The sequence below is a fragment of the Pseudophryne corroboree genome, unplaced genomic scaffold (assembly GCF_028390025.1).
Source record: "Pseudophryne corroboree isolate aPseCor3 unplaced genomic scaffold, aPseCor3.hap2 scaffold_218, whole genome shotgun sequence".
Taxonomy (NCBI): Eukaryota; Metazoa; Chordata; class Amphibia; order Anura; family Myobatrachidae; genus Pseudophryne; species Pseudophryne corroboree.
The window spans coordinates 4,875-25,859 of record NW_026968826.1 but is presented as its reverse complement, the minus strand read 5'-3'; the positions used below and the strand labels follow the sequence as shown (position 1 = coordinate 25,859).

General features: G+C 42.7%; 9 non-coding genes and 1 pseudogene across 9 annotated transcripts; all 10 read right to left on the bottom strand.

Moving 5' to 3' along the window:
* Nucleotides 1–117: 117 nt before the first annotated feature.
* LOC135007005 (U1 spliceosomal RNA) lies at nucleotides 118–281 on the bottom strand. The gene has a single exon (XR_010207065.1). It is a non-coding gene; the product is annotated as a U1 spliceosomal RNA (small nuclear RNA).
* A 674-nt stretch (nucleotides 282–955) lies between these two features.
* On the bottom strand, nucleotides 956–1,118 carry LOC135007200 (U1 spliceosomal RNA). Its single transcript, XR_010207252.1, has one exon. It is a non-coding gene; the product is annotated as a U1 spliceosomal RNA (small nuclear RNA).
* A 152-nt stretch (nucleotides 1,119–1,270) lies between these two features.
* On the bottom strand, nucleotides 1,271–1,434 carry LOC135007273 (U1 spliceosomal RNA). The gene has a single exon (XR_010207323.1). It is a non-coding gene; the product is annotated as a U1 spliceosomal RNA (small nuclear RNA).
* Nucleotides 1,435–3,858: 2,424 nt separating this feature from the next.
* On the bottom strand, nucleotides 3,859–4,022 carry LOC135007448 (U1 spliceosomal RNA). Its single transcript, XR_010207437.1, has one exon. It is a non-coding gene; the product is annotated as a U1 spliceosomal RNA (small nuclear RNA).
* Nucleotides 4,023–4,174: 152 nt separating this feature from the next.
* LOC135007079 (U1 spliceosomal RNA) lies at nucleotides 4,175–4,338 on the bottom strand. Its single transcript, XR_010207135.1, has one exon. It is a non-coding gene; the product is annotated as a U1 spliceosomal RNA (small nuclear RNA).
* A 670-nt stretch (nucleotides 4,339–5,008) lies between these two features.
* LOC135007360 (U1 spliceosomal RNA) lies at nucleotides 5,009–5,172 on the bottom strand. Its single transcript, XR_010207395.1, has one exon. It is a non-coding gene; the product is annotated as a U1 spliceosomal RNA (small nuclear RNA).
* Nucleotides 5,173–6,007: 835 nt separating this feature from the next.
* On the bottom strand, nucleotides 6,008–6,143 carry LOC135007372 (U1 spliceosomal RNA; annotated as a pseudogene).
* Nucleotides 6,144–6,295: 152 nt separating this feature from the next.
* LOC135007048 (U1 spliceosomal RNA) lies at nucleotides 6,296–6,459 on the bottom strand. Its single transcript, XR_010207105.1, has one exon. It is a non-coding gene; the product is annotated as a U1 spliceosomal RNA (small nuclear RNA).
* Nucleotides 6,460–7,133: 674 nt separating this feature from the next.
* Nucleotides 7,134–7,296, bottom strand: LOC135007199 (U1 spliceosomal RNA). Its single transcript, XR_010207251.1, has one exon. It is a non-coding gene; the product is annotated as a U1 spliceosomal RNA (small nuclear RNA).
* Nucleotides 7,297–7,448: 152 nt separating this feature from the next.
* Nucleotides 7,449–7,612, bottom strand: LOC135007002 (U1 spliceosomal RNA). The gene has a single exon (XR_010207062.1). It is a non-coding gene; the product is annotated as a U1 spliceosomal RNA (small nuclear RNA).
* Between the last annotated feature and the right edge of the window lie 13,373 nt (nucleotides 7,613–20,985).

The window sequence follows — 20,985 nt, the reverse complement described above, 5'->3', positions numbered from 1 at the left end:
GTACCCCCCTGTAAAGTGAAGGAGATCCAACTGAGGCAGCACAATGGAACTCTCGAAAGAAGAACAAGGCTAGAGGAAAATCTGAGACAAAGAAATCTGACTTTTACCAGAGCTGACCAGAGGAAAGCACAAACACAGTCCCCCACTACCACAAATAATGCAGTCAAGTTTCCCACATTTGGGGAAATCACAGGGGTCAGCATACCCAAAATGCAATGAATGAACCTCACCCTGGGAGAACAATCTTCATGACCATGGTATCTCCTATGCAAAATAAGTATGATTTGGAATAGGGCTGGGGAGGGCCGCTGCTCATGCACATCTCTGTCAAGTAAAGGAGATTCAACTGAGGCAGCACAAGGGAACTCTCATCTGGGGACAACAACTGCAGGGAGAACACATATTTTCAGATGAACATGGGAGGGCAGAAGGCTGCCTAATACTGAAGCACCCCCAAACAACAAACCAAATGCAACAACTAGTGCAAGCATTCCTGGGGGAAGTTCTGCAGAAGACGGATTTGCATACGGTGATGTCATCCAAGCAGTGGGTCAAAGTTGGCTTCAACCCTCATCTGCATATGAAAAGAGAAAAGGGGCGTGCAGGGCATGGCGGCCTTTTGCGGTGCTTGGATGACCCCTAGTTCGCATTAAACACCTCCACCCTCCTTTGGTGTGGGGCTCATGTTGGCCATGCCCCATCCCCTGAAGCATTCAAGCTGATTTCTTGCAGCAGCTGGGCACTGTAACAGCTCCAGAGCTGCTCTGTAAGGCAAGTAAAAGGGTGTGGGCCCTGCAGCACTACCTGTAGTTTGCATTGTGCATTGGAAGGCACAAAGTAAGCAGACGGGAGGAGAAGTCAGGATAGTGCACAAGGGTATAGAAGGGAGCGGTTGAAGAAAAGAGAAGTGGAAACAGACAGCAAACTAGGCTGGAGAGAGACCTGAGACAAAGAGATCTGAATTATACGAGAGCCGACCAGGGGAAACACAAATTATGCAGTCAAGTTTCCCACATTTGGGGAAATCGCAGGGGCAGCACACCCAGAGTGCAATGGGTGAGCCTTGCCCTGGGAGAAGCACCTTCATGATCATAGTATCTCACCTGGCAGGTAAGTAGGAGTTGGGCTAGAGCTGGGGAGGGTCGCTGTTCGGGCACCCCCCTGTCAAGTGAAAGAGATCCAACTGAGGCAGCACAAGGGAACTCTCGAAAGAAGAACAAGGCTAGAGGAAGATCTGAGACAAAGAAATCTGACTTTTACCAGAGCTGACCAGAGGAAAGCACAAACACAGTCCCCCACTACCACAAATAATGCAGTCGAGTTTCCCACATTTGGGAAAATCACAGGGGTCAGCATACCCAGAATGCAATGAATGAACCTCACCCTGGGAGAACAATCTTCATGACCATGGTATCTCCTATGCAAAATAAGTATGATTTGGGATAGGGCTGGTGAGGGCCGCTGCTCAGGCACATCTCTGTCAAGTAAAGGAGATTCAACTGAGGCAGCACAAGGGAACTCTCATCTGGGGACAACAACTGCAGGGAGACCACATCTTTTCAGATGAACATGGGAGGGCGGAAGGCTGCCTAATACTGAAGCACCATCAAATATCAAACCATATGCAACAACTAGTACAAGCACTCCTTGGGGAAGGTCTGCAGCAGACGGATTTGCATACGGTGATGTTATCCAAGCAGTGGGCCAAAGTTGACTGGAACCCTCATCTGCATATGAAAAGAGAAAAGGGGCATGCAGGGCATGGCGGCCTTTTGCAGTGCTTGGATGACCCCTAGTTCGCATTAAACACCCCCACCCTCCTTTGGTGTGGGGCTCATGTTGGCCATGCCCCATCCCCTGAAGCATTCAAGCTGATTTCTTGCAGCAGCTGGGCACTGTAACAGCTCCAGAGCTGTTCTGTAAGGCAAGTAAAAGGGTGTGGGCCCTGCAGCACCACCTGTTGTTCGCATTGTGCGTTGGAAGGCACAAATTAAGCAGACGGGAGGAGAAGTCAGGATAGTGCGCAAGGGCATACTTTTCTCTTAGTCCGGGGGCAAGGCTTCAAAATGGGGTCTGCAACGGAGGAGACACAGGGGGCGTGGTCACAGCAGCTTTTCTCTACAGCCTGCACCAGCAGGAGCCTACACCATTTTTTATGATCACGCTGAACTGCAGTGCGACTGCAATTACAGCATGGTCAAGAAGGGAGGCGTCATGCTGGGTGGCCATGCCCTGTCACTGTGCAGGAGCCAGCACAGCTCACACACTAGTCCCCGGGTGCAGCCCCCAACCCCCGGGACACCCGGAGCAACAAAATGTAGATTCAGGCCACCAGGCCACGCCCCTACCTATGAAACCATGCCTCCTTTTTACCATTGCGCTGTTTATCTGCGCGCACTGCATTACAATCTCCCTCGCCACCTTTCTGGGTGTCACCAGTGATAGTGACACCTCTGCCATGCTTGTAGCAGCTGGTCCTAAGATCTACGCCTCAAGCCCTGAGTGTTTGCCCTTGTGACTTGTTGATCATCATAGCGAAGCAGATGCTTACAGAAAACTGCAGGGGCTTAGATTGAAAATAAAAAAATTGATGGGTATAAGGTAGAGAGGAGCGGGTTCGGTTCTCCGAGAACCGAATTCCCCACGAACTCCACGTGGTTTACACTGGTCCGAGGCAGGCTCGGTTGTTCCCGCCTGACTCGGAAAACCTGAACAAGGGAAAATGTCATCATCCCGCTGTCGGATTCTTGCGAGATTCGGATTCCATATAAAGAGCTGCGCGTTGCTGCCATTTTTACTCGTGCATTGAAGAGAGAGCGGAGAGGACGTGGCTATGTTCTCTCAGTGGAAATCTCAATATCAGTGCTCAGTATCAGTGGTTACTTATTGCTGCTCAGTAATACTAGTAGTGTGTCTCTCCTGCTCAGTGTCAGTTCTCAGTAGTATCCTCATCAGTGCTCAGTATCACTGCTCATTGTCTTGTGCTGCATTGTGGTGCTCAGCATACTACAGTACATTACTAATAGTCCAGTGCTGCATCTTGCTGCTCAGTGTCAGTTCTAGTATCCTCATCAGTGCTCACTATCACTGCTCATTGCATTGTGGTGTTCTGTATACTACAGTAACATAGTAATATAGTATATATAGAGGAGCGGGTTCGGTACTCCGAGAACCGAATTCCCGACGAACTCCACGTGGTTTACACTGGTCCGTGGCAGGCTCGGTTGTTCCCGCCTGACTCGGAAAACCTGAACAAGGGAAAATGTCATCATCCCGCTGTCGGATTCTCGCGAGATTCGGATTCCATATAAAGAGCTGCGCGTTGCCGCCATTTTTACTCGTGCATTGAAGAGAGAGCGGAGAGGACGTGGCTATGTTCTCTCAGTGGAAATCTCAATATCAGTGCCCAGTATCAGTGGTTACTTATTGCTGCTCAGTAATACTAGTAGTGTGTCTCTCCTGCTCAGTGTCAGTTCTCAGTAGTATCCTCATCAGTGCTCAGTATCACTGCTCATTGTCTTGTGCTGCATTGTGGTGCTCAGCATACAACAGTACATTACTAATAGTCCAGTGCTGCATCTTGCTGCTCATGTTGGCTATGCCCCAGCCCCTGAAGCATTCAAGCTGATTTCTTGCAGCAGCTGGGCACTGTAACAGCTCCAGAGCTGCTCTGTAAGGCAAGTAAAAGGGTGTTGGCCCTGCAGCACTACCTGTAGTTTGCATTGTGCATTGGAAGGCACAAAGTAAGCAGACAGGAGAAGTCAGGAGAGTGCACAAGGGCATAGAAGGCAGGGGCTCAAGAAAAGAGAAGTGGAAACAGACAGCAAACTAGGCTGGAGAGAGACCTGAGACAAAGAGATCTGAATTATACGAGTAGCCGACCAGAGGAAACACAAATTATGCAGTCAAGTGTCCCACATTTGGGGAAATCGTAGGAGCAGCACACCCAGAGTGCAATGGGTGAGCCTTGCCCTGGTAGAAGCACCTTCCTGATCATAGTATCTCACTTGGCAGGTAAGTAGGAGTTGGGCTTGAGCTGGGGAGGGTCGCTGCTCGGGCACCCCCCTGTCAAGTGAAGGAGATCCAACTGAGGCAGCACAAGGAAACTCTCAAAAAAAGAACAAGGCTAGAGGAAGATCTGAGACAAAGAAATCTGACTTTTACCAGAGCTGACCAGAGGAAAGCACAAACACAGTCCCCCACTACCACAAATAATGCAGTCGAGTTTCCCACATTTGGGGAAATCACAGGGGTCAGCATACCCAGAATGCAATGAATGAACCTCACCCTGGGAGAACAATCTTCATGACCATGGTATCTCCTATGCAAAATAAGTATGATTTGGGATAGGGCTGGGGAGGGCCGCTGCTCAGGCACATCTCTTTCAAGTAAAGGAGATTCAACTGAGGCAGCACAAGGGAACTCTCATCTGGGGACAACAACTGCAGGGAGAACACATATTTTCAGATGAACATGGGAGAGCTGAAGGCTGCCTAATACTGAAGCACCCCAAACAACAAACCAAATGCAACAACTAGTACAAGCATTCCTGGGGGAAGGTCTGCAGAAGACGGATTTGCATACGGTGATGTCATCCAAGCAGTGGGCCAAAGTTGGCTGGAACCCTCATCTGCATATGAAAAGAGAAAAGGGGTATGCAGGGCATGGCGGCCTTTTGCGGCGCTTGGATGACCCTTAGTTCGCATTAAACACCTCCACCCTCCGTCGGTGTGGGGCTCATGTTGGCTATGCCCCAGCCCCTGAAGCATTCAAGCTGATTTCTTGCAGCAGCTGGGCACTGTAACAGCTCCAGAGCTGCTCTGAAAGGCAAGTAAAAGGGTGTGGGCCCTGCAGCACTACCTGTAGTTTGCATTGTGCGTTGGAAGGCACAAAGTAAGCAGACAGGAGAAGTCAGGAGAGTGCACAAGGGCATAGAAGGCAGCGGCTCAAGAAAAGAGAAGTGGAAACAGACAGCAAACTAGGCTGGAGAGAGACCTGAGACAAAGAGATCTGAATTATACGAGTAGCCGACTAGAGGAAACACAAATTATGCAGTCAAGTGTCCCACATTTGGGGAAATCGTAGGAGCAGCACACCCAGAGTGCAATGGGTGAGCCTTGCCCTGGGAGAAGCACCTTCCTGATCATAGTATCTCACCTGGCAGGTAAGTAGGAGTTGGGCTAGAGATGGGGAGGGTCGCTGCTCGGGCACCCCCCTGTCAAGTGAAGTTCTGCAGAAGACGGATTTGCATACGGTGATGTCATCCAAGCAGTGGGTCAAAGTTGGCTTCAACCTTCATCTGCATATGAAAAGAGAAAAGGGGCGTGCAGGGCATGGCGGCCTTTTGCGGTGCTTGGATGACCCCTAGTTCGCATTAAACACCTCCACCCTCCTTTGGTGTGGGGCTCATGTTGGCCATGCCCCATCCCCTGAAGATGAACATGGGAGGGCAGAAGGCTGCCTAATACTGAAGCACCCCCAAACAACAAACCAAATGCAACAACTAGTGCAAGCATTCCTGGGGGAAGGCCTGCCGCAGATGGATTTGCATATGGTGATGTCATCCAAGCAGTGGGTCAAAGTTGGCTTCAACCCTCGTCTGCATATGAAAAGAGAAAAGGGGCGTGCAGGGCATGGTGGCCTTTTGCGGCGCTTGGCTGACCCCTAGTTTGCATTAAACACCTCCACCCTCCTTTGGTGTGGGGCTCATGTTGGCTATGCCCCAGCCCCTGAAGCATTCAAGCTGATTTCTTGCAGCAGCTGGGCACTGTAACAGCTCCAGAGCTGCTCTGTAAGGCAAGTAAAAGGGTGTGGGCCCTGCAGCACTACCTGTAGTTTGCATTGTGCATTGGAAGGCACAAAGTAAGCAGACGGGAGGAGAAGTCAGGATAGTGCACAAGGGTATAGAAGGGAGCGGCTGAAGAAAAGAGAAGTGGAAACAGACAGCAAACTAGGCTGGAGAGAGACCTGAGACAAAGAGATCTGAATTATACGAGAGCCGACGAGGGGAAACACAAATTATGCAGTCAAGTTTCCCACATTTGGGGAAATCGCAGGAGCAGCACACCCAGAGTGCAATGGTTGAGCCTTGCCCTGGGAGAAGCACCTTCATGATCATAGTATCTCACCTGGCAGGTAAGTAGGAGTTGGGCTAGAGCTGGGGAGGGTCGCTGCTCGGGTTCCCCCCTGTGAAGTGAAGGAGATCCAACTGAGGCAGCACCAGGGAACTCTCGAAAGAAGAACAAGGCTAGAGGAAGATCTGAGACAAAGAAATCTGACTTTTACCAGAGCTGACCAGAGGAAAGCACAAACACAGTCCCCCACTACCACAAATAATGCAGTCGAGTTTCCCACATTTGGGGAAATCACAGGGGTCAGCATACCCATAATGCAATGAATGAACCTCACCCTGGGAGAATAATCTTCATGACCATGGTATCTCCTATGCAAAATAAGTATGATTTGGGATAGAGCTGGGGAGGGCCGCTGCTCAGGCACATCTCTGTCAAGTAAAGGAGATTCAACTGAGGCAGCACAAGGGAACTCTCATCTGGGGACAACAACTGCAGGGAGAACACATATTTTCAGATGAACATGGGAGGGCAGAAGGCTGCCTAATACTGAAGCACCCCCAAACAACAAACCAAATGCAACAACTAGTGCAAGCATTCCTGGGGGAAGTTCTGCAGAAGACGGATTTGCATACGGTGATGTCATCCAAGCAGTGGGTCAAAGTTGGCTTCAACCCTCATCTGCATATGAAAAGAGAAAAGGGGCGTGCAGGGCATGGCGGCCTTTTGCGGTGCTTGGATGACCCCTAGTTCGCATTAAACACCTCCACCCTCCTTTGGTGTGGGGCTCATGTTGGCCATGCCCCATCCCCTGAAGCATTCAAGCTGATTTCTTGCAGCAGCTGGGCACTGTAACAGCTCCAGAGCTGCTCTGTAAGGCAAGTAAAAGGGTGTGGGCCCTGCAGCACTACCTGTAGTTTGCATTGTGCATTGGAAGGCACAAAGTAAGCAGACGGGAGGAGAAGTCAGGATAGTGCACAAGGGTATAGAAGGGAGCGGTTGAAGAAAAGAGAAGTGGAAACAGACAGCAAACTAGGCTGGAGAGAGACCTGAGACAAAGAGATCTGAATTATACGAGAGCCGACCAGGGGAAACACAAATTATGCAGTCAAGTTTCCCACATTTGGGGAAATCGCAGGGGCAGCACACCCAGAGTGCAATGGGTGAGCCTTGCCCTGGGAGAAGCACCTTCATGATCATAGTATCTCACCTGGCAGGTAAGTAGGAGTTGGGCTAGAGCTGGGGAGGGTCGCTGTTCGGGCACCCCCCTGTCAAGTGAAAGAGATCCAACTGAGGCAGCACAAGGGAACTCTCGAAAGAAGAACAAGGCTAGAGGAAGATCTGAGACAAAGAAATCTGACTTTTACCAGAGCTGACCAGAGGAAAGCACAAACACAGTCCCCCACTACCACAAATAATGCAGTCGAGTTTCCCACATTTGGGAAAATCACAGGGGTCAGCATACCCAGAATGCAATGAATGAACCTCACCCTTGGAGAACAATCTTCATGACCATGGTATCTCCTATGCAAAATAAGTATGATTTGGGATAGGGCTGGTGAGGGCAGCTGCTCAGGCACATCTCTGTCAAGTAAAGGAGATTCAACTGAGGCAGCACAAGTGAACTCTCATCTGGGGACAACAACTGCAGGGAGACCACATCTTTTCAGATGAACATGGGAGGGCGGAAGGCTGCCTAATACTGAAGCACCATCAAATATCAAACCATATGCAACAACTAGTACAAGCACTCCTGGGGGAAGGTCTGCAGCAGACGGATTTGCATACGGTGATGTTATCCAAGCAGTGGGCCAAAGTTGACTGGAACCCTCATCTGCATATGAAAAGAGAAAAGGGGCATGCAGGGCATGGCGGCCTTTTGCAGTGCTTGGATGACCCCTAGTTCGCATTAAACACCTCCCCCCTCCTTTGGTCATGCCCCATCCCCTGAAGCATTCAAGCTGATTTCTTGCAGCAGCTGGGCACTGTAACAGCTCCAGAGCTGCTCTGTAAGGCAAGTAAAAGGGTGTGGGCCCTGCAGCACTACCTGTAGTTTGCATTCTAGTGTCTTTCGTTTGGGAGAAAAATGCAAAGGTACAATACAGCTTTTCCTTGCCGATATCTCTCTTTTGCAAAGAGCTAGGCATTGGAAAATTCAGGGCTATACCGTGTAGATGAAGCACTAACAGGAGGCTTTTAAATTTTCATTCTAGTGTCTTTCGTTTGGGAGAAAAATGCAAAGGTACAATACAGCTTTTCCTTGCCAATATCTCTCTTTTGCAAAGAGCTAGGCATTGGAAAATTCAGGGCTATAACGTGTAGATGAAGCACTAACAGGAGGCTTTAAAATTTTCATTCTAGTGTCTTTCGTTTGGGAGAAAAATGCAAAAGTACAATGCAGCTTTTCCTTGCCGATATCTCTCTTTTGCAAAGAGATAGGCATTGGAAAATTCAGGGCTATAACGTGTAGATGAAGCACTAATAGGAGGCTTTAAAATTTTCATTCTAGTGTCTTTCGTCTGGGAGAAAAAAGCAAAGGTACAATACAGCTTTTCCTTGCCGATATCTCTCTTTTGCAAAGAGATAGGCATTGGAAAATTCAGGGCTATAACGTGTAGATGAAGCACTAACAGGAGGCTTTAAAATTTTCATTCTAGTGTCTTTCGTTTGGGAGAAAAATGCAAAGGTACAATACAGCTTTTCCTTGCCGATATCTCTCTTTTGCAAAGAGCTAGGCATTGGAAAATTCAGGGCTATAACGTGTAGATGAAGCACTAACAGTAGGCTTTAAAATTTTCATTCTAGTGTCTTTCGTTTGGGAGAAAAATGCAAAGGTACAATACAGCTTTTCCTTGCCAATATCTCTCTTTTGCAAAGAGCTAGGCATTGGAAAATTCAGGGCTATAACGTGTAGATGAAGCACTAACAGGAGGCTTTAAAATTTTCATTCTAGTGTCTTTCGTTTGGGAGAAAAATGCAAAAGTACAATGCAGCTTTTCCTTGCCGATATCTCTCTTTTGCAAAGAGATAGGCATTGGAAAATGCAGGGCTATAACGTGTAGATGAAGCACTAACAGGAGGCTTTAAAATTTTCATTCTAGTGTCTTTCGTTTGGGAGAAAAATGCAAAGGTACAATACAGCATTTCCTTGCCGATATCTCTCTTTTGCAAAGAGATAGGCATTGGAAAATTCAGGGCTATAACGTGTAGATGAAGCACTAACAGGAGGCTTTAAAATTTTCATTCTAGTGTCTTTCGTTTGGGAGAAAAATGCAAAGGTACAATACAGCTTTTCCTTGCCGATATCTCTCTTTTGCAAAGAGATAGGCATTGGAAAATTCAGGGCTATAACGTGTAGATGAAGCACTAACAGGAGGCTTTAACATTTTCATTCTAGTGTACTTCGTTTGGGAGAAAAATGCAAAGGTACAATACAGCTTTTCCTTGCCGATATCTCTCTTTTGCAAAGAGATAGGCATTGGAAAATTCAGGGCTATAACGTGTAGATGAAGCACTAATAGGAGGCTTTAAAATTTTCATTCTAGTGTCCTTCGTTTGGGAGAAAAATGCAAAGGTACAATACAGCTTTTCCTTGCCGATATCTCTCTTTTGCAAAGAGATAGGCATTGGAAAATTCAGGGCTATAACGTGTAGATGAAGCACTAACAGGAGGCTTTAAAATTTTCATTCTAGTGTCTTTCGTTTGGGAGAAAAATGCAAAGGTACAATACAGTTTTTCCTTGCCGATATCTCTCTTTTGCAAAGAGATAGGCATTGGAAAATTCAGGGCTATAACGTGTAGATGAAGCACTAACAGGAGGCTTTAAAATTTTCATTCTAGTGTCTTTCGTTTGGGAGAAAAATGCAAAGGTACAATACAGCTTTTCCTTGCCAATATCTCTCTTTTGCAAAGAGCTAGGCATTGGAAAATTCAGGGCAATAACGTGTAGATGAAGCACTAACAGGAGGCTTTAAAATTTTCATTCTAGTGTCTTTCGTTTGGGAGAAAAATGCAAAAGTACAATGCAGCTTTTCCTTGCCGATATCTCTCTTTTGCAAAGAGATAGGCATTGGAAAATGCAGGGCTATAACGTGTAGATGAAGCACTAACAGGAGGCTTTAAAATTTTCATTCTAGTGTCTTTCGTTTGGGAGAAAAATGCAAAGGTACAATACAGCATTTCCTTGCCGATATCTCTCTTTTGCAAAGAGATAGGCATTGGAAAATTCAGGGCTATAACGTGTAGATGAAGCACTAACAGGAGGCTTTAAAATTTTCATTCTAGTGTCTTTCGTTTGGGAGAAAAATGCAAAGGTACAATACAGCTTTTCCTTGCCGATATCTCTCTTTTGCAAAGAGCTAGGCATTGGAAAATTCAGGGCTATACCGCGTACATGAAGCACTAACAGGAGGCTTTAAAATTTTCATTCTAGTGTCTTTCGTTTGGGAGAAAAATGCAAAGGTACAATACAGCTTTTCCTTGCCAATATCTCTCTTTTGCAAAGAGCTAGGCATTGGAAAATTCAGGGCTATAACGTGTAGATGAAGCACTAACAGGAGGCTTTAAAATTTTCATTCTAGTGTCTTTCGTTTGGGAGAAAAATGCAAAGGTACAATACAGCTTTTCCTTGCCGATATCTCTCTTTTGCAAAGAGCTAGGCATTGGAAAATTCAGGGCTATAACGTGTAGATGAAGCACTAACAGTAGGCTTTAAAATTTTCATTCTAGTGTCTTTCGTTTGGGAGAAAAATGCAAAGGTACAATACAGCTTTTCCTTGCCAATATCTCTCTTTTGCAAAGAGCTAGGCATTGGAAAATTCAGGGCTATAACGTGTAGATGAAGCACTAACAGGAGGCTTTAAAATTTTCATTCTAGTGTCTTTCGTTTGGGAGAAAAATGCAAAAGTACAATGCAGCTTTTCCTTGCCGATATCTCTCTTTTGCAAATAGATAGGCATTGGAAAATGCAGGGCTATAACGTGTAGATGAAGCACTAACAGGAGGCTTTAAAATTTTCATTCTAGTGTCTTTCGTTTGGGAGAAAAATGCAAAGGTACAATACAGCATTTCCTTGCCGATATCTCTCTTTTGCAAAGAGATAGGCATTGGAAAATTCAGGGCTATAACGTGTAGATGAAGCACTAACAGGAGGCTTTAAAATTTTCATTCTAGTGTCTTTCGTTTGGGAGAAAAATGCAAAGGTACAATACAGCTTTTCCTTGCCGATATCTCTCTTTTGCAAAGAGATAGGCATTGGAAAATTCAGGGCTATAACGTGTAGATGAAGCACTAACAGGAGGCTTTAACATTTTCATTCTAGTGTACTTCGTTTGGGAGAAAAATGCAAAGGTACAATACAGCTTTTCCTTGCCGATATCTCTCTTTTGCAAAGAGATAGGCATTGGAAAATTCAGGGCTATAACGTGTAGATGAAGCACTAATAGGAGGCTTTAAAATTTTCATTCTAGTGTCCTTCGTTTGGGAGAAAAATGCAAAGGTACAATACAGCTTTTCCTTGCCGATATCTCTCTTTTGCAAAGAGATAGGCATTGGAAAATTCAGGGCTATAACGTGTAGATGAAGCACTAACAGGAGGCTTTAAAATTTTCATTCTAGTGTCTTTCGTTTGGGAGAAAAATGCAAAGGTACAATACAGTTTTTCCTTGCCGATATCTCTCTTTTGCAAAGAGATAGGCATTGGAAAATTCAGGGCTATAACGTGTAGATGAAGCACTAACAGGAGGCTTTAAAATTTTCATTCTAGTGTCTTTCGTTTGGGAGAAAAATGCAAAGGTACAATACAGCTTTTCCTTGCCAATATCTCTCTTTTGCAAAGAGCTAGGCATTGGAAAATTCAGGGCAATAACGTGTAGATGAAGCACTAACAGGAGGCTTTAAAATTTTCATTCTAGTGTCTTTCGTTTGGGAGAAAAATGCAAAAGTACAATGCAGCTTTTCCTTGCCGATATCTCTCTTTTGCAAAGAGATAGGCATTGGAAAATGCAGGGCTATAACGTGTAGATGAAGCACTAACAGGAGGCTTTAAAATTTTCATTCTAGTGTCTTTCGTTTGGGAGAAAAATGCAAAGGTACAATACAGCATTTCCTTGCCGATATCTCTCTTTTGCAAAGAGATAGGCATTGGAAAATTCAGGGCTATAACGTGTAGATGAAGCACTAACAGGAGGCTTTAAAATTTTCATTCTAGTGTCTTTCGTTTGGGAGAAAAATGCAAAGGTACAATACAGCTTTTCCTTGCCGATATCTCTCTTTTGCAAAGAGCTAGGCATTGGAAAATTCAGGGCTATACCGCGTACATGAAGCACTAACAGGAGGCTTTAAAATTTTCATTCTAGTGTCTTTCGTTTGGGAGAAAAATGCAAAGGTACAATACAGCTTTTCCTTGCCAATATCTCTCTTTTGCAAAGAGCTAGGCATTGGAAAATTCAGGGCTATAACGTGTAGATGAAGCACTAACAGGAGGCTTTAAAATTTTCATTCTAGTGTCTTTCGTTTGGGAGAAAAATGCAAAAGTACAATGCAGCTTTTCCTTGCCGATATCTCTCTTTTGCAAAGAGATAGGCATTGGAAAATTCAGGGCTATAACGTGTAGATGAAGCACTAATAGGAGGCTTTAAAATTTTCATTCTAGTGTCTTTCGTTTGGGAGAAAAAAGCAAAGGTACAATACAGCTTTTCCTTGCCGATATCTCTCTTTTGCAAAGAGATAGGCATTGGAAAATTCAGGGCTATAACGTGTAGATGAAGCACTAACAGGAGGCTTTAAAATTTTCATTCTAGTGTCTTTCGTTTGGGAGAAAAATGCAAAGGTACAATACAGCTTTTCCTTGCCGATATCTCTCTTTTGCAAAGAGCTAGGCATTGGAAAATTCAGGGCTATAACGTGTAGATGAAGCACTAACAGTAGGCTTTAAAATTTTCATTCTAGTGTCTTTCGTTTGGGAGAAAAATGCAAAGGTACAATACAGCTTTTCCTTGCCGATATCTCTCTTTTGCAAAGAAATAGGCATTGGAAAATTCAGGGCTATAACGTGTAGATGAAGCACTAACAGGAGGCTTTAAAATTTTCATTCTAGTGTCCTTCGTTTGGGAGAAAAATGCAAAGGTACAATACAGCTTTTCCTTGCCGATATCTCTCTTTTGCAAAGAGATAGGCATTGGAAAATTCAGGGCTATATCGTGTAGATGAAGCACTAACAGGAGGCTTTAAAATTTTCATTCTAGTGTCTTTCGTTTGGGAGAAAAATGCAAAGGTACAATACAGCTTTTCCTTGCCAATATCTCTCTTTTGCAAAGAGCTAGGCATTGGAAAATTCAGGGCTATAACGTGTAGATGAAGCACTAACAGGAGGCTTTAAAATTTTCACTCTAGTGTCTTTCGTTTGGGAGAAAAATGCAAAAGTACAATGCAGCTTTTCCTTGCCGATATCTCTCTTTTGCAAAGAGATAGGCATTGGAAAATGCAGGGCTATAACGTGTAGATGAAGCACTAAAAGGAGGCTTTAAAATTTTCATTCTAGTGTCTTTCGTTTGGGAGAAAAATGCAAAGGTACAATACAGCATTTCCTTGCCGATATCTCTCTTTTGCAAAGAGATAGGCATTGGAAAATTCAGGGCTATAACGTGTAGATGAAGCACTAACAGGAGGCTTTAAAATTTTCATTCTAGTGTACTTCGTTTGGGAGAAAAATGCAAAGGTACAATACAGCTTTTCCTTGCCGATATCTCTCTTTTGCAAAGAGATAGGCATTGGAAAATTCAGGGCTATAACGTGTAGATGAAGCACTAATAGGAGGCTTTAAAATTTTCATTCTAGTGTCCTTCGTTTGGGAGAAAAATGCAAAGGTACAATACAGCTTTTCCTTGCCGATATCTCTCTTTTGCAAAGAGATAGGCATTGGAAAATTCAGGGCTATAACGTGTAGATGAAGCACTAACAGGAGGCTTTAAAATTTTCATTCTAGTGTCTTTCTTTTGGGAGAAAAATGCAAAGGTACAATACAGCTTTTCCTTGCCGATATCTCTCTTTTGCAAAGAGCTAGGCATTGGAAAATTCAGGGCTATAACGTGTAGATGAAGCACTAACAGGAGGCTTTAAAATTTTCATTCTAGTGTCTTTCGTTTGGGAGAAAAATGCAAAGGTACAATACAGCTTTTCCTTGCCGATATATCTCTTTTGCAAAGAGATAGGCATTGGAAAATTCAGGGCTATAACGTGTAGATGAAGCACTAACAGTAGGCTTTAACATTTTCATTCTAGTGTCTTTCGTTTGGGAGAAAAATGCAAAGGTACAATACAGCTTTTCCTTGCCGATATCTCTCTTTTGCAAAGAGATAGGCATTGGAAAATTCAGGGCTATAACGTGTAGATGAAGCACTAACAGGAGGCTTTACAATTTTCATTCTAGTGTCTTTCGTTTGGGAGAAAAATGCAAAAGTACAATGCAACTTTTCCTTGCCGATATCTCTCTTTTGCAAAGAGATAGGCATTGGAAAATGCAGGGCTATAACGTGTAGATGAAGCACTAACAGGAGGCTTTAAAATTTTCATTCTAGTGTCTTTCGTTTGGGAGAAAAATGCAAAGGTACAATACAGCATTTCCTTGCCGATATCTCTCTTTTGCAAAGAGATAGGCATTGGAAAATTCAGGGCTATTACGTGTAGATGAAGCACTAACAGGAGGCTTTAAAATTTTCATTCTAGTGTCCTTCGTTTGGGAGAAAAATGCAAAGGTACAATACAGCTTTTCCTTGCCGATATCTCTCTTTTGCAAAGAGATAGGCATTGGAAAATTCAGGGCTATAACGTGTAGATGAAGCACTAACAGGAGGCTTTAAAATTTTAATTCTAGTGTCTTTCGTTTGGGAGAAAAATGCAAAGGTACAATACAGCTTTTCCTTGTCGATATCTCTCTTTTGCAAAGAGCTAGGCATTGGAAAATTCAGGGCTATAACGTGTAGATGAAGCACTAACAGTAGGATTTAAAATTTTCATTCTAGTGTCTTTCGTTTGGGAGAAAAATGCAAAGGTACAATACAGCTTTTCCTTGCCGATATCTCTCTTTTGCAAAGAGATAGGCATTGGAAAATTCAGGGCTATAACGTGTAGATGAAGCACTAACAGGAGGCTTTAAAATTTTCATTCTAGTGTCTTTCGTTTGGGAGAAAAATGCAAAGGTACAATACAGTTTTTCCTTGCCGATATCTCTCTTTTGCAAAGAGATAGGCATTGGAAAATTCAGGGCTATAACGTGTAGATGAAGCACTAATAGGAGGCTTTAACATTTTCATTCTAGTGTCCTTCGTTTGGGAGAAAAATGCAAAGGTACAATACAGCTTTTCCTTGCCGATATCTCTCTTTTGCAAAGAGATAGGCATTGGAAAATTCAGGGCTATAACGTGTAGATGAAGCACTAACAGGAGGCTTTAAAATTTTCATTCTAGTGTCTTTCGTTTGGGAGAAAAATGCAAAGGTACAATACAGCTTTTCCTTGCCGATATCTCTCTTTTGCAAAGAGCTAGGCATTGGAAAATTCAGGGCTATAACGTGTAGATGAAGCACTAACAGTAGGCTTTAACATTTTCATTCTAGTGTCTTTCGTTTGGGAGAAAAATGCAAAGGCACAATACAGCTTTTCCTTGCCGATATCTCTCTTTTGCAAAGAGATAGGCATTGGAAAATTCAGGGCTATAACGTGTAGATGAAGCACTAACAGGAGGCTTTAAAATTTTCATTCTAGTGTCTTTCGTTTGGGAGAAAAATGCAAAAGTACAATGCAGCTTTTCCTTGCCGATATCTCTCTTTTGCAAAGAGATAGGCATTGGAAAATGCAGGGCTATAACGTGTAGATGAAGCACTAAAATTATCATTCTAGTGTCTTTCGTTTGGGAGAAAAATGCAAAAGTACAATACACTTTTCCTTGCCGATATCTCTCTTTTGCAAAGAGATAGGCATTGGAAAATTCAGGGCTATAACGTGTAGATGAAGCACTAATAGGAGGCTTTAACATTTTCATTCTAGTATCCTTCGTTTGGGAGAAAAATGCAAAGGTACAATACATCTTTTCCTTGCCGATATCTCTCTTTTGAAAAGAGATAGGCATTGGAAAATTCAGGGCTATAACGTGTAGATGAAGCACTAACAGTAGGCTTTAAAATTTTCATTCTAGTGTCTTTCGTTTGGGAGAAAAATGCAAAGGTACAATACAGCTTTTCCTTGCCGATATCTCTCTTTTGCAAAGAGCTAGGCATTGGAAAATTCAGGGCTATAACGTGCAGATGAAGCACTAACAGTAGGATTTAAAATTTTCATTCTAGTATCTTTCGTTTGGGAGAAAAATGCAAAGGTACAATACAGCTTTTCCTTGCCGATATCTCTCTTTTGCAAAGAGATAGGCATTGGAAAATTCAGGGCTATAACGTGTAGATGAAGCACTAACAGGAGGCTTTAAAATATTCATTTTAGTGTCTTTCGTTTGGGAGAAAAATGCAAAGGTACAATACAGTTTTTCCTTGCCGATATCTCTCTTTTGCAAAGAGATAGGCATTGGAAAATTCAGGGCTATAACGTGTAGATGAAGCACTAATAGGAGGCTTTAAAATTTTCATTCTAGTTTCCTTCGTTTGGGAGAAAAATGCAAAGGTACAATACAGCTTTTCCTTGCTGATATCTCTCTTTTGCAAAGAGATAGGCATTGGGAAATTCAGGGCTATAACGTGTAGATGAAGCACTAACAGGAGGCTTTAAAATTTTCATTCTAGTGTCCTTCGTTTGGGAGAAAAATGCAAAGGTACAATACAGCTTTTCCTTGCCGATATCTCTCTTTTGCAAAGAGATAGGCATTGGAAAATTCAGGGCTATATCGTGTAGATGAAGCACTAACAGGAGGCTTTAAAATTTTCATTCTAGTGTCTTTCGTTTGGGAGAAAAATGCAAAGGTACAATACAGCTTTTCCTTGCCGATATCTCTCTTTTGCAAAGAGCTAGGCATTGGAAAATTCAGGGCTATAACGTGTAGATGAAGCACTAACAGGAGGCTTTAAAATTTTCATTCTAGTGTCTTTCGTTTGGGAGAAAAATGCAAAGGTACAATACAGCTTTTCCTTGCCGATATATCTCTTTTGCAAAGAGATAGGCATTGGAAAATTCAGGGCTATAACGTGTAGATGAAGCACTAACAGTAGGCTTTAACATTTTCATTCTAGTGTCTTTCGTTTGGGAGAAAAATGCAAAGGTACAATACAGCTTTTCCTTGCCGATATCTCTCTTTTGCAAAGAGATAGGCATTGGAAAATGCAGGGCTATAACGTGTAGATGAAGCACTAACAGGAGGCTTTACAATTTTCATTCTAGTGTCTTTCGTTTGGGAGAAAAATGCAAAAGTACAATGCAACTTTTCCTTGCCGATATCTCTCTTTTGCAAAGAGATAGGCATTGGAAAATGCAGGGCTATAACGTGTAGATGAAGCACTAACAGGAGGCTTTAAAATTTTCATTCTAGTGTCTTTCGTTTGGGAGAAAAATGCAAAGGTACAATACAGCATTTCCTTGCCGATATCTCTCTTTTGCAAAGAGATAGGCATTGGAAAATTCAGGGCTATAACGTGTAGATGAAGCACTAATAGGAGGCTTTAAAATTTTCATTCTAGTGTCTTTCGTTTGGGAGAAAAAAGCAAAGGTACAATACAGCTTTTCCTTGCCGATATCTCTCTTTTGCAAAGAGATAGGCATTGGAAAATTCAGGGCTATAACGTGTAGATGAAGCACTAACAGGAGGCTTTAAAATTTTCATTCTAGTGTCTTTCGTTTGGGAGAAAAATGCAAAGGTACAATACAGCTTTTCCTTGCCGATATCTCTCTTTTGCAAAGAGCTAGGCATTGGAAAATTCAGGGCTATAACGTGTAGATGAAGCACTAACAGTAGGCTTTAAAATTTTCATTCTAGTGTCTTTCGTTTGGGAGAAAAATGCAAAGGTACAATACAGCTTTTCCTTGCCAATATCTCTCTTTTGCAAAGAGCTAGGCATTGGAAAATTCAGGGCTATAACGTGTAGATGAAGCACTAACAGGAGGCTTTAAAATTTTCATTCTAGTGTCTTTCGTTTGGGAGAAAAATGCAAAAGTACAATGCAGCTTTTCCTTGCCGATATCTCTCTTTTGCAAATAGATAGGCATTGGAAAATGCAGGGCTATAACGTGTAGATGAAGCACTAACAGGAGGCTTTAAAATTTTCATTCTAGTGTCTTTCGTTTGGGAGAAAAATGCAAAGGTACAATACAGCATTTCCTTGCCGATATCTCTCTTTTGCAAAGAGATAGGCATTGGAAAATTCAGGGCTATAACGTGTAGATGAAGCACTAACAGGAGGCTTTAAAATTTTCATTCTAGTGTCTTTCGTTTGGGAGAAAAATGCAAAGGTACAATACAGCTTTTCCTTGCCGATATCTCTCTTTTGCAAAGAGATAGGCATTGGAAAATTCAGGGCTATAACGTGTAGATGAAGCACTAACAGGAGGCTTTAACATTTTCATTCTAGTGTACTTCGTTTGGGAGAAAAATGCAAAGGTACAATACAGCTTTTCCTTGCCGATATCTCTCTTTTGCAAAGAGATAGGCATTGGAAAATTCAGGGCTATAACGTGTAGATGAAGCACTAATAGGAGGCTTTAAAATTTTCATTCTAGTGTCCTTCGTTTGGGAGAAAAATGCAAAGGTACAATACAGCTTTTCCTTGCCGATATCTCTCTTTTGCAAAGAGATAGGCATTGGAAAATTCAGGGCTATAACGTGTAGATGAAGCACTAACAGGAGGCTTTAAAATTTTCATTCTAGTGTCTTTCGTTTGGGAGAAAAATGCAAAGGTACAATACAGTTTTTCCTTGCCGATATCTCTCTTTTGCAAAGAGATAGGCATTGGAAAATTCAGGGCTATAACGTGTAGATGAAGCACTAACAGGAGGCTTTAAAATTTTCATTCTAGTGTCTTTCGTTTGGGAGAAAAATGCAAAGGTACAATACAGCTTTTCCTTGCCAATATCTCTCTTTTGCAAAGAGCTAGGCATTGGAAAATTCAGGGCAATAACGTGTAGATGAAGCACTAACAGGAGGCTTTAAAATTTTCATTCTAGTGTCTTTCGTTTGGGAGAAAAATGCAAAAGTACAATGCAGCTTTTCCTTGCCGATATCTCTCTTTTGCAAAGAGATAGGCATTGGAAAATGCAGGGCTATAACGTGTAGATGAAGCACTAACAGGAGGCTTTAAAATTTTCATTCTAGTGTCTTTCGTTTGGGAGAAAAATGCAAAGGTACAATACAGCATTTCCTTGCCGATATCTCTCTTTTGCAAAGAGATAGGCATTGGAAAATTCAGGGCTATAACGTGTAGATGAAGCACTAACAGGAGGCTTTAAAATTTTCATTCTAGTGTCTTTCGTTTGGGAGAAAAATGCAAAGGTACAATACAGCTTTTCCTTGCCGATATCTCTCTTTTGCAAAGAGCTAGGCATTGGAAAATTCAGGGCTATACCGCGTACATGAAGCACTAACAGGAGGCTTTAAAATTTTCATTCTAGTGTCTTTCGTTTGGGAGAAAAATGCAAAGGTACAATACAGCTTTTCCTTGCCAATATCTCTCTTTTGCAAAGAGCTAGGCATTGGAAAATTCAGGGCTATAACGTGTAGATGAAGCACTAACAGGAGGCTTTAAAATTTTCATTCTAGTGTCTTTCGTTTGGGAGAAAAATGCAAAAGTACAATGCAGCTTTTCCTTGCCGATATCTCTCTTTTGCAAAGAGATAGGCATTGGAAAATTCAGGGCTATAACGTGTAGATGAAGCACTAATAGGAGGCTTTAAAATTTTCATTCTAGTGTCTTTCGTTTGGGAGAAAAAAGCAAAGGTACAATACAGCTTTTCCTTGCCGATATCTCTCTTTTGCAAAGAGATAGGCATTGGAAAATTCAGGGCTATAACGTGTAGATGAAGCACTAACAGGAGGCTTTAAAATTTTCATTCTAGTGTCTTTCGTTTGGGAGAAAAATGCAAAGGTACAATACAGCTTTTCCTTGCCGATATCTCTCTTTTGCAAAGAGCTAGGCATTGGAAAATTCAGGGCTATAACGTGTAGATGAAGCACTAACAGTAGGCTTTAAAATTTTCATTCTAGTGTCTTTCGTTTGGGAGAAAAATGCAAAGGTACAATACAGCTTTTCCTTGCCGATATCTCTCTTTTGCAAAGAAATAGGCATTGGAAAATTCAGGGCTATAACGTGTAGATGAAGCACTAACAGGAGGCTTTAAAATTTTCATTCTAGTGTCCTTCGTTTGGGAGAAAAATGCAAAGGTACAATACAGCTTTTCCTTGCCGATATCTCTCTTTTGCAAAGAGATAGGCATTGGAAAATTCAGGGCTATATCGTGTAGATGAAGCACTAACAGGAGGCTTTAAAATTTTCATTCTAGTGTCTTTCGTTTGGGAGAAAAATGCAAAGGTACAATACAGCTTTTCCTTGCCAATATCTCTCTTTTGCAAAGAGCTAGGCATTGGAAAATTCAGGGCTATAACGTGTAGATGAAGCACTAACAGGAGGCTTTAAAATTTTCACTCTAGTGTCTTTCGTTTGGGAGAAAAATGCAAAAGTACAATGCAGCTTTTCCTTGCCGATATCTCTCTTTTGCAAAGAGATAGGCATTGGAAAATGCAGGGCTATAACGTGTAGATGAAGCACTAAAAGGAGGCTTTAAAATTTTCATTCTAGTGTCTTTCGTTTGGGAGAAAAATGCAAAGGTACAATACAGCATTTCCTTGCCGATATCTCTCTTTTGCAAAGAGATAGGCATTGGAAAATTCAGGGCTATAACGTGTAGATGAAGCACTAACAGGAGGCTTTAAA